We start from the raw sequence: 13,700 nt of genomic DNA on the forward strand, positions 1-13,700 counted from the left end.
CATAATCCTAACCCTAGCTTCATGTCCACATCCCAGTTCAACACTAACCCTAGTCTCAACCACAACCCTAACCCAAACACTAGCCTCAACTACAACCCTAACCACAACCCTTAAGCGTTAAGCCTAACCCAAGCATTAACACCATCCTTGTATGAATACAGTGTAACAATGAGTAAATATAATATAATACTTGTTTCACTGTATTTATATAAATAATTACACACTAATAACACAGTAATAACAGTAATACCAACAATTCAACGTAAAGCGTGACCAACAATTACAATTTTAAACCCATTTTTGTAACACTTGCAAACTCATCACTCTTTGCCCTTTGGAATCCATTTGTGATGTTCTACCTGTTTGTGGAATACTATTTTCTGGCTCCTGTTTTTTTTCCCAAAGGATTTTGATTTGTCCCTCACTTAAATATAAGTTTTAACGGACTCCATGCTCTCTTGGCATTGGGGGGATTTAGTAATGGTACACCACCACGTCTTATTGATGATGATGTCTTTGGGCTTGTTCCCTCGGCTTGGAGGTAAGGATGGAGGGATGAGGAAAAGGTCATGCTGGAACAGAGGGAAAGGAAGGGAAGGAAGGGAAAGGGAAAGCAAACGAAAGGGAAGAACAGTGAGAAAAGGGAAAGGAAAAACCCAATACCCTTTCTATTATTCCAGATACAGTGCCTTCAGAAAGTTCACATCCCTAGACTTTCTCCACATTTTGTTTTATTATAGCCTGAATTTTTAAATGTATTAAATTGACGTTTTGTGTCACTGGCCACAATGTCAATGTGGAATAATGTTTTAAGAAATGTTTGCAAATTCATAAAAAATGAAAAGCTGAATTGTCTTGTGTCAGTAAGTATTCAACCCCTTTCATTATGACAAGCCTAAATAAATTCAGGAATAAAAATGTGCTTAACAAGTCACATAATAAGTTGCATGGACTGTGAGCAATAATAGTGTTTAACATGATTTTTGTATGACTACCTCATCTCTTTACCCCACACATACAATTATCTGTAAGGTCCCTCAGTCGAACACTGAATTTCAAACACAGATTCAACCACAAAAAACAGGGAGGTTTTCCAATGATTCACAAAGAAGGTCACCTATTGGTAAAAAAAAAAAGAAGCTGACACTGAATATCCCTTTGAGCATGGTGAAGTTATTAATTACACTTTGGATGGTGTATCAATACACCCAGTCACTACAAAGAGACATGCGTCCTTCCTAACTCAGTTGCCGGAGAGGAAGGAAACCGCTCAGGGTTTTCACCATGAGACCAATGGTGACTTTAAAACAGTTACAGTTTAATGGCTGTCATAAGAGAGAACTGAGGATGGATCAACAAAATTGTAGATACTCCACAATACTATCCTAAATGACAGAATGAAAAGAAGGAAGCATGTAGAGAATAAAAAAATATTTCAAAACATGCATCCTGTTTGTGGCAAATAAATAAACTGAATACAATACAATACAATGTCCTGAATACAAAGCGTTATGTTTGGGGCAAATCCAACACAACAAATCACAGAGTACCTCTTTTCATATTTTCATGCATGGTGGTGGCTGCATCATGTTACGGGTATGCTTGTCATTGGCAAGGACTAGGAAGTATTTTTAGGCTAAAAATTAATAGAATAGAGCTAAGCACAGGAAAAATCCTACAGGAAAACCTGATTCAGTCTGCTTTCCACCAGACACTGGGAGACAAACTCACCTTTTAACAGGACAATAACATAGTTGCTTACCAAGACAACAATGAATGTTCCTGAGTGGCCTAGTTACAGTTTTGACTTAAATCGTCTTGAAATCTATGGAAAGACTTGGAAATGGCTGTCTAGCAATGATCAATAACCAACTTGACAGAGCTTGAATAATTGTTTAATAATAATGTGCAACTATTGTACAATAAAGGTGTGCAAAGATCTTAGAGACTTACCCAGAAAGACACTGACAACGGTGATTCTAACATGTATTGACTCAGGGGTGTGAATACTTATGTGAATTAGATATTTCTGTATTTAATTTCCAGTACATTTTCAAAAACTTTGTCAGTATGGAGCATTGTGTGTATATGGGTGAGAAAAACAATCAATTGAATCCATTTTGAATTCAGGCTGTAACACAACAAAATGTGGAATATGTCAAGGGATATGAATAGTTTGTGAGGAAATGTACCCAAGGCTCTCTCAAGTAGGAGGCTGTCTGTGATAATAATGAGAGAATGTTTATGGCTCCTCTCTCAGGTATGTTGCTGTAACGAAGAAAGGTGCATTGCCATAGCATAATTTACAGCACCTTCTTCAGGCTGGTCTCAGGTGTTCTGCTAATGAACATGTCAGCGTGCGTGTTTTTGAAACTTCTCAGGTGTGTTTTGTTAGCAGCATATGTTGTCAAAATAACATTGAGTTTACTATGAGGATATTATTGTGATATCACAGAGGAAACGTATTGTATACTACAGCACTACATTATGTTGGGTGCTAAATCCCCAAAGTCACCTTAACCCTTTACTAAGAGGTTCAAAGATAAAACACAGAGAGATGGAAAAGCTGCATTATTTTGAGTTCAAAGCAGCCTTGAGTAGCTTTCCCCTCGTGTATAGTCAATGAGACATAACCCTGACTTCAAAAGCCGGCAGATTAACCTTCTCCCCTTGTTTCAGCGTTGGGGCATTTCTGCAAATATTTCAAAAACTGCTGGTCTCTTTTGGAGGAAAAAGAGCCACTGATTTAAGACGCAACACACTCTGAATACAAATAAGAAAGACTCATCCACTCCCTCTGCAGTTGGACACAGGCCTACACGAGCAATTCAGTAGCTTCTACCTGCCAACTTCTGACTTCCCTAAAGAACATATTTTGCACGTTGAGTGGCTTGGCTTGTATGAGGCTCACTGGTGGGACCTTGAGCAAATACAAAAGAATACATTTCTACACCCAGGTTAGTCCTTTGTGACCAGTTGATTAGAGACAATGAGGCTGATGCCCTTATATTTAGACTGACACCAAGTCTGCATGGATAAATGGCTTTCCAGAAGGTTCATCACCACTGCGGCTACCATCACATCAGGCACGCTTGCTGCTTCGCATCATGGAGAGGGAGTAGAAGGGAAGAGTCCTAAGCATTTCATGATGAGCATCTTCCCACAAATCATATTGTCACACTAGATGTTATGTCCCTCCAGCTTGCCTTTACACTAAGTAAGGTGAAAAAGCTCTGGAGCCAGAGACTGAAGGTTAAAGAATGGATTGGAGGATGGGGTCCACTTAAGTCTCAGCCCCTGGCTCCTTCTGTTCTGCTTCTTCAGAGCCACTGTGAGAGTTATTCTCATTCTTTCTCCATTACCGCCATTCACTCCCAAATGGCACACTACATAGTGCACTACTATTGAGCAGAGCCCTATAGTCAAAAGTAATTCACTTTAAATAGAAAGGGATGTAATTTGGGACGCACACTCACTCTGCTGTGCTCTGCCACCCGGCTCCCCCTGACACTTCTCCACTCTGGGGGCAGGCACTGTCACTTACATCCGTATGCCGGCGCTGCCCATCTGGGCTTGTCAGAGCACATCTCATCTCCCAAGCTAAGCTGGCAGAAAAAAGCCCAGTGGACAAGAGGGAGGGATGGGAGGGAAGAGAATTAGGGATGCCGGGAGGCGACTTGTCTTCCAAGGGAAATGCAGGTAGTCTACTTTTTATAGGACAACGTATGATGAGACCAAGAGTGCATGTATTCACTTTGTGTCTCAGATGTTTGTTATAATTACATTGATGCAGTACAGTTTGTTCTGGAGGACATGTGTAATTAAATAACCTGTATGTATGGCCTAAACTATCTTTAGAATCCCCCAAAAATTAACCAAGGTAATGCCCTTATTTAGAACCTAAAAATAAGCAGGTAAATACTGCTTTGAGTTTGACTCGTCTTGGAGTATCAGTTATAGAAGTTCTAGGTTGCTCTTCTTTTTCGTCTGTGCAATTTCCTTCTCATTCAAACATGATATTGATGACATGTGTAATATGAATGTCATTTCTTAGAATGCTTATTCTCATGAGATGTTTGTCAGAGCTATGAAAAAGGGCAATATACAGTACCAGTCAAAAGTTTGGACACACCTAATCATTCATGGGTTTTTCTTCATTTGACTGTTTTCTACACTGTAGAATAATAGTAACGACATCTAAACTATGAAATAACACATGGAATCGTGTAGTAACCAAAAAAAGTGTTAAACAAATCAAAATATATTTCAGATTTTAACACTAATTAATTAAGCGATTACCTAGTCAAACCTACATTTTCCATTAACTAAACATACTAAAGGATATACATTGCAACACGTTTTTATGAAACAATATCCCAATATAACATTTACAACAATACATCACTACTGACAGTGTCTTTCAATATGCCCATTTACATGAATGAACCATTCGGGACAGGCACTACAAAGTCAGCCCAATTCCCTTAGCTCGGGTCCTTATCCAGCATACCCGGAAGCTACAGAGATAGAGAGGAACAGAACAAACAATGCGCTCATCCACAACATATAGAAGTATAATAAATATTGCTTATATTAAATATGAACACTGACAAGTGTGAAATGTATGTACTAAGACAGAAGTTAATTTGTGTGTCGACCCACATTGTTAACTTATCTTATAATGGAGCAGGGAGGAATGATGAATGTGTGCGTGTGTTAAAGTACCAAATGCTGCCCGCGGCCAGTGACGGACTTCTACGTCACATTACCTTCCTCCTCTCCTGAAGCGACCAGGTTCGGGAGCCTTGATAGGTAGTCCGCCATGACGTTCTCTTTTCCTGCCTTGTGACGGACACAGAACCTGAAGGGCTGGAGCTCCAGATACCACCTGGTCACACGAGAATTGCAGTCCTTCATGGTCTGGATCCAGGTCAGTGCTCTGTGGTCTGTGTGCAGGTCAAATTCCCTCCCAAGAAGGTAGGAACGGAGGCTATCTAGGGCCCACTTTATAGCCAGGCACTCCTTCTCGATTGTAGAATACCTGGTTTCCCTGGGCAACAGCTTCCAACTCAGGTACAGCACGGGAAGCTCTTCTCCTGGCTCTCCTTGGGCCAGTACAGCGCCAATTCCCACAGCCGAAGCGTCCACCTGCACGAGAAATCTCTTCTGAAGAACAGGGAATGAGTATGTTTTTTCAGTATCCTGAAGGCTTCCTCACACTCCTCAGTCCAGGGTTGCTGGCCACCTTTTGAAGTGAGGTTGGTCAGAGGGACAGCGATGGTCGAAAACTGCGGAATGAATCTCCGGGACCACCCTGCCAGACCTAGGAAGGACTTCACCCGTGTCTTGGTTCTGGGTTGAGGGCTGTTCCTGATGGACTCCACTTTGTCCACCTGAGGCCGAACTTCACCCTTACCCAGCTGGTAACCCAGGTACTTTGTCTCCTGTTTCACCCACTCACACTTCAGGAGGTTAAGCGTGAGGCCTGCATCATGGATCTTCCATAGGACTCTGCTAAGATGCTGTATGTGCTCCTCCCAGGAGTGGCTGTAGATCACCACGTCGTCCAAGTAAGCAGCACAGTAATCGTCACAGTCCTAGAGGACCTTGTCCATCAGCCTCTGGAAAGTCGCAGGGGCCCCATGAAGGTCAAACGGCATGACCTTGAACAGGCCCATTGGCATCCAGAATGCAGTGTAGGCCTTGGATTGTTCATCCAGGGGCACCTGCCAGTACCCTTTGCAGAGATCCAATGTGGTGATGTAATGACCTCTACCTATTCTATCCAGTAAGTCATCAATGCGGGGCATGGGGTAGGCATCAAACTGGGAGATGGCATTTACCTTACGGAAGTCCATGCAGACGCACAAAGACCCATCCTTCTTTGAGACAATGACAATGGGGCTGCTCCATTCACTTGAAGATGGCTCGACAACATCCATTTCTATCATGGTGTGGACCTCTTCCTTGAGGGCTCCCACGATCCTCTCAGGCACACGGTAAGGATGCTGGCGGATAGGGTTCTGGCCAGACTTCAAACGAATGACGTGTTCTAGGACTTTGGTTCTTCCTGGTCTCTGACTGAAGAGGGACAGATACTTGCCAAACAGCTGCTTCAGCTCATCTTGCTTGTTTTCTTCTAGGTGAGCCAGTATGCCCTCTGCTCATCCTTTCCATGCCTTTGTGACCCCATCCGACTCATCCTCTTCTACCAGAAATTACTTTCGCTTGGAGAAAATAATTTTCTGTTTCACCTCCCAGGCCTTGAGGAGGTTCACATGATAGGTTTGCTTCTTCTTACCCTTGTCCGGGTGCAGCACCTCGTAGGTCACCGGTCCCATCTTCCTCCAGATTAGGTACGGTCCTTGCAATTGCGCAAGGAGCTTGCTGGTAGACAAGGAAAGGAGGAGCAGGACTTTCTGCCCTGACACAAACTCTCTGTGGCGAGTGTGCTGGTCATACCCTTTCTTCTGGGCTTGCTGAAGGTTTGCCCTAGCTTCCTCTCGGTACCGCTCCAGCCTGTCTCGCATCTGGAGGACATACTGGACAATCCCCTGTCCTGATGTAGCTATTGGTGAACCTTCCCAGCACTTCTTCAGCAGGTCCAGTGGTCCCTGCACTGGCCATCCATAGAGGAGTTCGAATGGCGAGAAACCTGTCGATGCCTGAGGCACCTCCCTGTAAGCAAAAAGCAGAAAGGGTAACCACTTATCACAGTCTTTACCAGTGTCAGCCACAAACTTCCTCAGCATGTTCTTGAGCGTTTGTTTGAATCTCTCTACGAGCCCATCCATTTGGGGATGGTAGGGAGTGGTTCTCAAGCCTTTAATGCCCAGCTGTTGGTGGAGTTGAACCATCAGTCACGAGGTGAAGTTTGTCCCTTGGTTCATCAGGATTTCATCTGGGATTCCTACACGAGAGAAGAGCTAAACAAGAGCACTGATTATTTTTGGAGTGGTTATGGAACGGAGTGGGAAGGCTTCTGGGAACCGGGTGGCATAGTCACAGATCACCAATATATACTTGTAACCTGCGCTACTCTTCTCCAAGGGTCCAACAATGTTCATTGCAATTCTCTTGAATGGGGTAGAGATAACTGGCAGTGAACATAGAGGAGCCCGGTCAGACCTACATACAGCACTGGTTTTCTGGCACGTGGGGCATGATTTGCAGTAGGTTTGTACATCAGTATACATGGAAGGCCAAATGAAACGGGAGCCTAGCCTAAGATAGGTTTTATGTTGCCCTAGATGACCTGCCCATGGAACTGTATGTGCAAGGTTGAGAACAAGTGGTCTACAGGTAGATGGCACCACCAACTTCCTGCTATCTGCCTCTGACCCAAGGTAGAGTATGTGGTTGTCTACTGTGTAAATCCCCCCACATGAAGATTGACTGTCCCCGGCTAAGGCCTTGTCAAACAAACATTTCAAGGTTGCGTCAGACTTCTGCAGTGTAGCAAAATTTAGCGAAACATTCCATTGCACCTCTAACCCAGACACATCAGCAACAGGTACAGGGGTTCCTACATACTTCTCAAGACGCCGCTGGCGGCGTGACCTTCTGGGCCCTTTGGTTTCCCCCCCCCCCGCACAGACTATCACACAAGTCAGGCAGAGGTTGTAAACCAGCTTTGGCCTGGGCACGAGTGACAACTGAACATGACACCTGAACATCAGACCGGCAAACTGACTGCTCATATAGCGGACCCCCCACACTTCCCAACAGATCAGAGAGTACAGGCACACCCCCCCCCCCCCCCAAAACAAAATCATATCAAGAGGTCGCTTCTCCATTACCCCAACTTTGAGGAGGTATTTCCGACCCTGAATCTCAACTGTGAGCTCAGCAGTGGGCTGCTGTGACTGGTCACCATGAACACATTGGATCAGTGTCTGATGACCGTAATCAATATCATTAACAGGTACATTACCTTTTCTGATCAACGACAGGGAACTGCCGGTGTCAATCATTGCAGTAAGACTTTTACCATTCACTTTTACAGGTACCAAGCCTGACCCTTCCCGAGTCTGTCTATTCTGAACACCATCTCCCTCTCTGGGTACATAACAGTAACCTGAGAGCTTGAATTTACGTAGCAGACACATTGAAGATTTGAATGCCGTGTGGTAGAACTTGTAGAAGTTGCTCGAGGATGATGACCTCACCGATTTCATCCTGTGTCTTCTCCGGTCGACCCCATCGTCGGTAGAGACCCTTAAGGCGGTGGTACGTCTCTGTCGGCGACTCACCCGATGGCGTCGATGCAGCTCTGAAGCGTTGACGGTAGGTCTCTGAGGAGATGTCGAACTTCACCAGCAGCGCTTCCTTCAAGCCCTTGTAGACGTTGGACAGCCCCTCATCCATTACTGTGTAAGCCTCTAAGCCTTGCCCGTGAGCAATGGGACAAGCCTGCAGGCCCACTCTACCTTCGGCCACTGCCAAATCTTGACCATGCGCTCAAACCTCAGCAGGTAGTTTTCAATGTCCTCCCCCTGCTGGCATGAGGGCATCTTTCGCTCCTTCCTCAGGAATGCTGGAAGATGGATGTTAACACTGCTGGACTGGTCTCCTGGTGCTGGGGCTGGCCTTATTACGGCTTGGGGATCCTGCTGTGGAGTTGAAGTCCCTGCTGCGTTGAGCCTTTGTCGTCCTGGTGTTGGCAGACCCAATCTTGGGCTCTCACTGACAAGTTCCATTTGGTGAGGAGCTGTGAGGATAGATTGGCGTAGACCCCGTAATTCCTGCTTGAGGTCTTCGTCCCTCCTCTCAAGGCAGGTGAACAGTTGCTGGAAAAGGGCTACCACTGTTGGGTGTGGTTCTGGTCCCCCAACTGTTCCTTCAGTCAGCTAGTCTTTTATGGCAATATCTGCTGGTTCAACCAGTAGCTCAAACGGTTCTGGTTGTGTTTGGCCCCCTGGTCGGGATCCTAGTTTCTCATACTTGACCTCTTCTTCACCAGACGATTCCATGGTATTCCACCCCGGTTCAACTTCAAGTACCTTTTCTGACAGTTGGTGCTGCTGCTGAGAACGCAATCCTGTACGCTTTCCTTTACCTCTCTTGTTGGTATTCACTGATTTGCGGTGCGCCATCCCACCACTGCCACCATATGTCACGTAGAGTAGGCCAGAAGGGTATACTGGAAAACCTAACCTATCAAAATAAAAAGATGGCGGAGCCACAAAAGTTCTTCTGTGCTTCAGGGTGTTTATTTACAAAGTGATTAAGGAACAAAAACAACAGTACTGCCATCAAACATATACCTTATGGGCCAGCTAAAAACAATGCTACCCCATCCACAGCTCAATCCAATATGCCTCTCCATGAACTGAAACAGAGGCTCCTTTTGTAGGGCTAGCCCCTCCCCTCAGAACAATTAACACTAATTAATTAAGCGATTACCTAGTCAAACCTACATTTTCCATTAACTAAACATATTAAAGGATATACATTGCAACATGTTTTTTATGAAACAATATCCCAAAATAACATTTACAACAATACATCACTACTGACAGTGTCTTTCAATATGCCCATTTACATGAATGAACCATTCGGGACAGGCACTACAAAGTCAGCCCAATTCCCTTAGCTCGGGTCCTTATCTAGCATACCCGGAAGCTACAGAGATAGAGAGGAACAGAACAAACAATGCGCTCATCCACAACATATAGAAGTATAATAAATATTGCTTATATTAAATATGAACACTGACAAGTGTGAAATGTATGTACTAAGACAGAAGTTAATTTGTGTGTCGACCCACATTGTTAACTTATCTTATAATGGAGCAGGGAGGAGTGATGAATATGTGCGTGCGTTAAAGTTCCAAATGCTGCCCGCAGCCAGTGACGGACTTCTACGTCACATATGTGTAACCAGGGGGGGAAAAAATCCTAGACCACCTTTACTCCACACACAGAGATGCATACAAAGCTCTCCCCCACTCCCCATTTGGCAAATCTGATCACAATTCTATCCTCCTGATTCCTGCTTACAAGCAAAACTAAAGCAGGAAGCACTAGTGACTCGCTCAATACGGAAGTGGTCAGATGACGTGGATGCAACACTACGGGACTGTTTTGCTAGCACAGACTGGAACATGTTCCGGGATTCATCCAATGGCATTGAGGAATACACCACCTCAGCTTCATCAATAAGTGCATCGATGATGTCGTCCCCACAGTGACAGTATGTACATATCCCAACCAGAAGCCATGGATTACAGGCAACATCCACATCGAGCTAAAGGCTAGAACTACCGCTTTCAAGGAGCGGGAGTCTAATGCCGACACATAAGAAATCCAGCTATGCCCTCAGACAAACCATCAAACAAGCAAAGCGTCAATACAGGATTAAGATTGAATCCTACTACACTGGCTCTGATTCTTGTCAGATGTGGTAGGGCTTGAAAACTATTACAGACTAGAAAGGGAAACCCAGACACGAGCTGCCCAGTGACGCAAGCCTACCAGGTGAGCTAAATGCCTTTTATGCTCGTTTCATGGCAAGCAACACTGAAGCATGCACGAGAGAACCAGCTGTTCTGGATGACTGTGTGATAACGTTCTCAGTAGCCGATGTGAACAAAACCTTTAAAAAGGTCAACATTCACAAAGCCACGTGGCCAGATGGATTACCAGGACGTGTACTCAAAGCATGCGCGGACCAACTGTCAAGTGTGTCAAGTCTGACAATACCCACGGTAATACCCACATTTCAAGCAGACCACCATAGTCCCTGTACTCAAGGAAGCGAAGGTAACCTGCCTAAAGGATTACTGCCCCGTGGCACTCATGTCGGTAGCCATGAAGTGCTTTGAAAGGCTGGTTATGGCTCACATCAACAGTATCCTCCCGGACACCCTAGACCCAATCCAATTCACATACCGCACCAACAGATCCACAGATGATGCAATCTCTATTGCACTCCACACTGCCCTCTCACACCTGGACAAAAGGAACACCTATGTGAGAATGCTACAGCTCAGCGTTCAACACCGTAGTGCCCTCAAAGCTCATCACTAAACTAAGGACTCTGGGACTAAACACCTCCGTCTGCAACTGGATCCTGGACTTCTTGGTGGGCAGCCCCCAGGTGGTAAGAGTAGGCAACAACACGTATGCCATGTTGATCCTTAACACTGGGGCCCATCATGGGTGTGTACCTAGTCCCCTCCTGTATTCCCTGTTCAACCTCAACTGCGTGGCCAAACATGACTCCAACACCATCATTAAGTTTGTTGACAATATAACAGTGGTAGGCCTGATCAGCGACAATAATGAGACAGCCTATAGGGTCAGAGAAGTGGCAGTGTGGTGCCAGGACAACAACCTCTCCCTCAATGTGAGCAAGACAAAGTACCTAATTGTGGACTACGGGAAAAGGTGGGCCGAACAGGCCCCCATTATCATCGACGGGGCTGTAGTGGAGCTGGTCGACATCATCAATTAACTATCATAGTCCAAACATAGGGCACAACAAAACGTTTTCCCCTTCAGAAGACTGAAAAGATTTGGCATGGGCCCCCAGATGCTCAAAAGGTTCTACAGCTGCACCATTGAGAGCATCCTGACCGGTTGCATCACTGCCTGGTATGGCAACTGCTTAACATCTGACCACAAGATGCTACAGAGGGTAGTGTGAACAGCCCAGTACATCACTGGGGTCAAGCTTCCTGCCATCCAGGACCTACAGTTGAAGTTGAAAGTTTACATAAACCTTAGGCTTATACGTTTAAATTCAGTTTTTCACAATTCCTGACGTTTAATCCTAGTAAAAATGCCATGTCTTAGGTCAGTTAGGATCACCACTTTATTTTATGAATGTGAAATGTCAGAATAAGAGTAGAGAGTGATTTATTTCAGCTTTTATTTCTTTCATCACATTAACAGTGGGTCAGAAGTTTACATACACTCAATTAGTATTTGGTAGCATTGCCTTTGAATTGTTTATGGGTCAAACGTTTCGGGTAGCCTTCCGCAAGCTTCCCACAACAACGTGGGTGAATTTTGGCCCGTTCCTCCTGACAGAGCTGGTGTAACTGAGTCAGGTTTGTAGGCCTCCTTGCTCGCATGGACTTTTTCAGTTCTGCCCACAAATGTTCTATAGGATTGAGGTCAGGGCTTTGTGATGGCCACTCCAATACCTTGACGTTGTTGTCCTTAAGCCATTTTGTCACAGCTTTGGAAGTATGCTTTGGGTCATTGTCCATTTGGAAACCCATTTGCGACAAATCTTTAACTTCCTGATGTCTTGAGATGTTGCTTCAATATATCCACATAATTTTCCTGCGTCATGATGCCATTCATTTGTGAGGTGCACCAGTTCCTCCTGCAGCAAAGCACCCCCACAACATGATGCTGCCACCCCCGTGCTTCACGGTTGGTATGGTGTTCTTCAGCTTGCAAGCCTCACCCTTTCTCCTCCAAACATAACGATGGTCATTATGGCCAAACAGTTCTGTTTTTGTTTCATCAGACCAGAGGACATTTCTCCAAAAAGTACGATCTTTGTCCCCGTGTGCATTTGCAATCCGTAGTCTGGCTTTTTTTATGGCAGTTTTTGGAGCAGTAGCTTCTTCCTTGCTGAGCGGCCTTTCAGGTTATTTACATTTACATTACATTTAAGTCATTTAGCAGACGCTCTTATCCAGAGCGACTTACAAATTGGTGCGTTCACCTTAAGACATCCAGTGGAACAGCCACTTTACAATAGTGCATCTAAATCTTTTAAGGGGGTGAGAAGGATTACTTTATCCTATCCTAGGTATTCCTGAAAGAGGTGGGGTTTCAGGTGTCTCCGGAAGGTGGTGATTGACTCCGCTGTCCTGTCGATATATGTTACGTCGATATAGGACTCGTTTTACTGTGAATATTGATACTTTTGAACCTGTTTCCTCCAGGATCTTCACAAGGTCTTTTGCTGTTGTTCTGGGATTGATTTGCGCGTTTCACACCAAAGTACATTAATCTCTAGGAGACAGAACGCGTTTCCTTCCTGAGCGGTATGACGGCTCCGTGGTCCCATGGTGTTTATACTTGTGTACTATTGTTTGTACAGACAAATGTGGTACCTTCAGGCGTTTGCTCCCAAGGATGAGCCAGTCTTGTGGAGGTCTACCATTTTTTTCTGAGGTATTGGCTGAATTCTTTTGATTTCCCCATGATGTCAAGCAAAGAGGCATCGAGTTTGAAGGTAGGCCTTGAAATATTTCCACAGGTACACCTCCAATTGACTTAAATGATGTCAGTTAGCCTATCAGAAGCTTCTAAAGCCATGACTTCCTTTTCTGGAATTTTCCAAGCTGCTGAAAGGCACAGTCAACAGTATGTAAACTTCTGATCCACTGGAATTGTGATACAGTGAATTATAAGTGAAATAATCTGTAAGCAATTATCTGTAAGCAATTTTTTTAAATGACTTGTGTCATGCACAAAGTAGACGTCCTAACCAACTTGCCAAGACTATAGTTTGTTGACAAGAAATTTGTGGAGTGTTTGAAAAACAAGTTTTAATGACTCCAACCTAAGTGTATGTAAACTTCTGACTTCAACTGTATATAATAGGCGATGTCAGAGGAAAGCCCATAAAATTGTCAGAGACTCCAGTCACCCAAGTTATAGACTGTTTTCTCTGCTACCGAACGGCAAGCGGTACCAGAGCGCCAAGTCTAGAACCAAAAGGCTCCTCAACAG

This window comes from Oncorhynchus nerka, linkage group LG3 (genome assembly GCF_034236695.1).
Source record: "Oncorhynchus nerka isolate Pitt River linkage group LG3, Oner_Uvic_2.0, whole genome shotgun sequence".
In the NCBI taxonomy this organism is placed as follows: Eukaryota; Metazoa; Chordata; class Actinopteri; order Salmoniformes; family Salmonidae; genus Oncorhynchus; species Oncorhynchus nerka.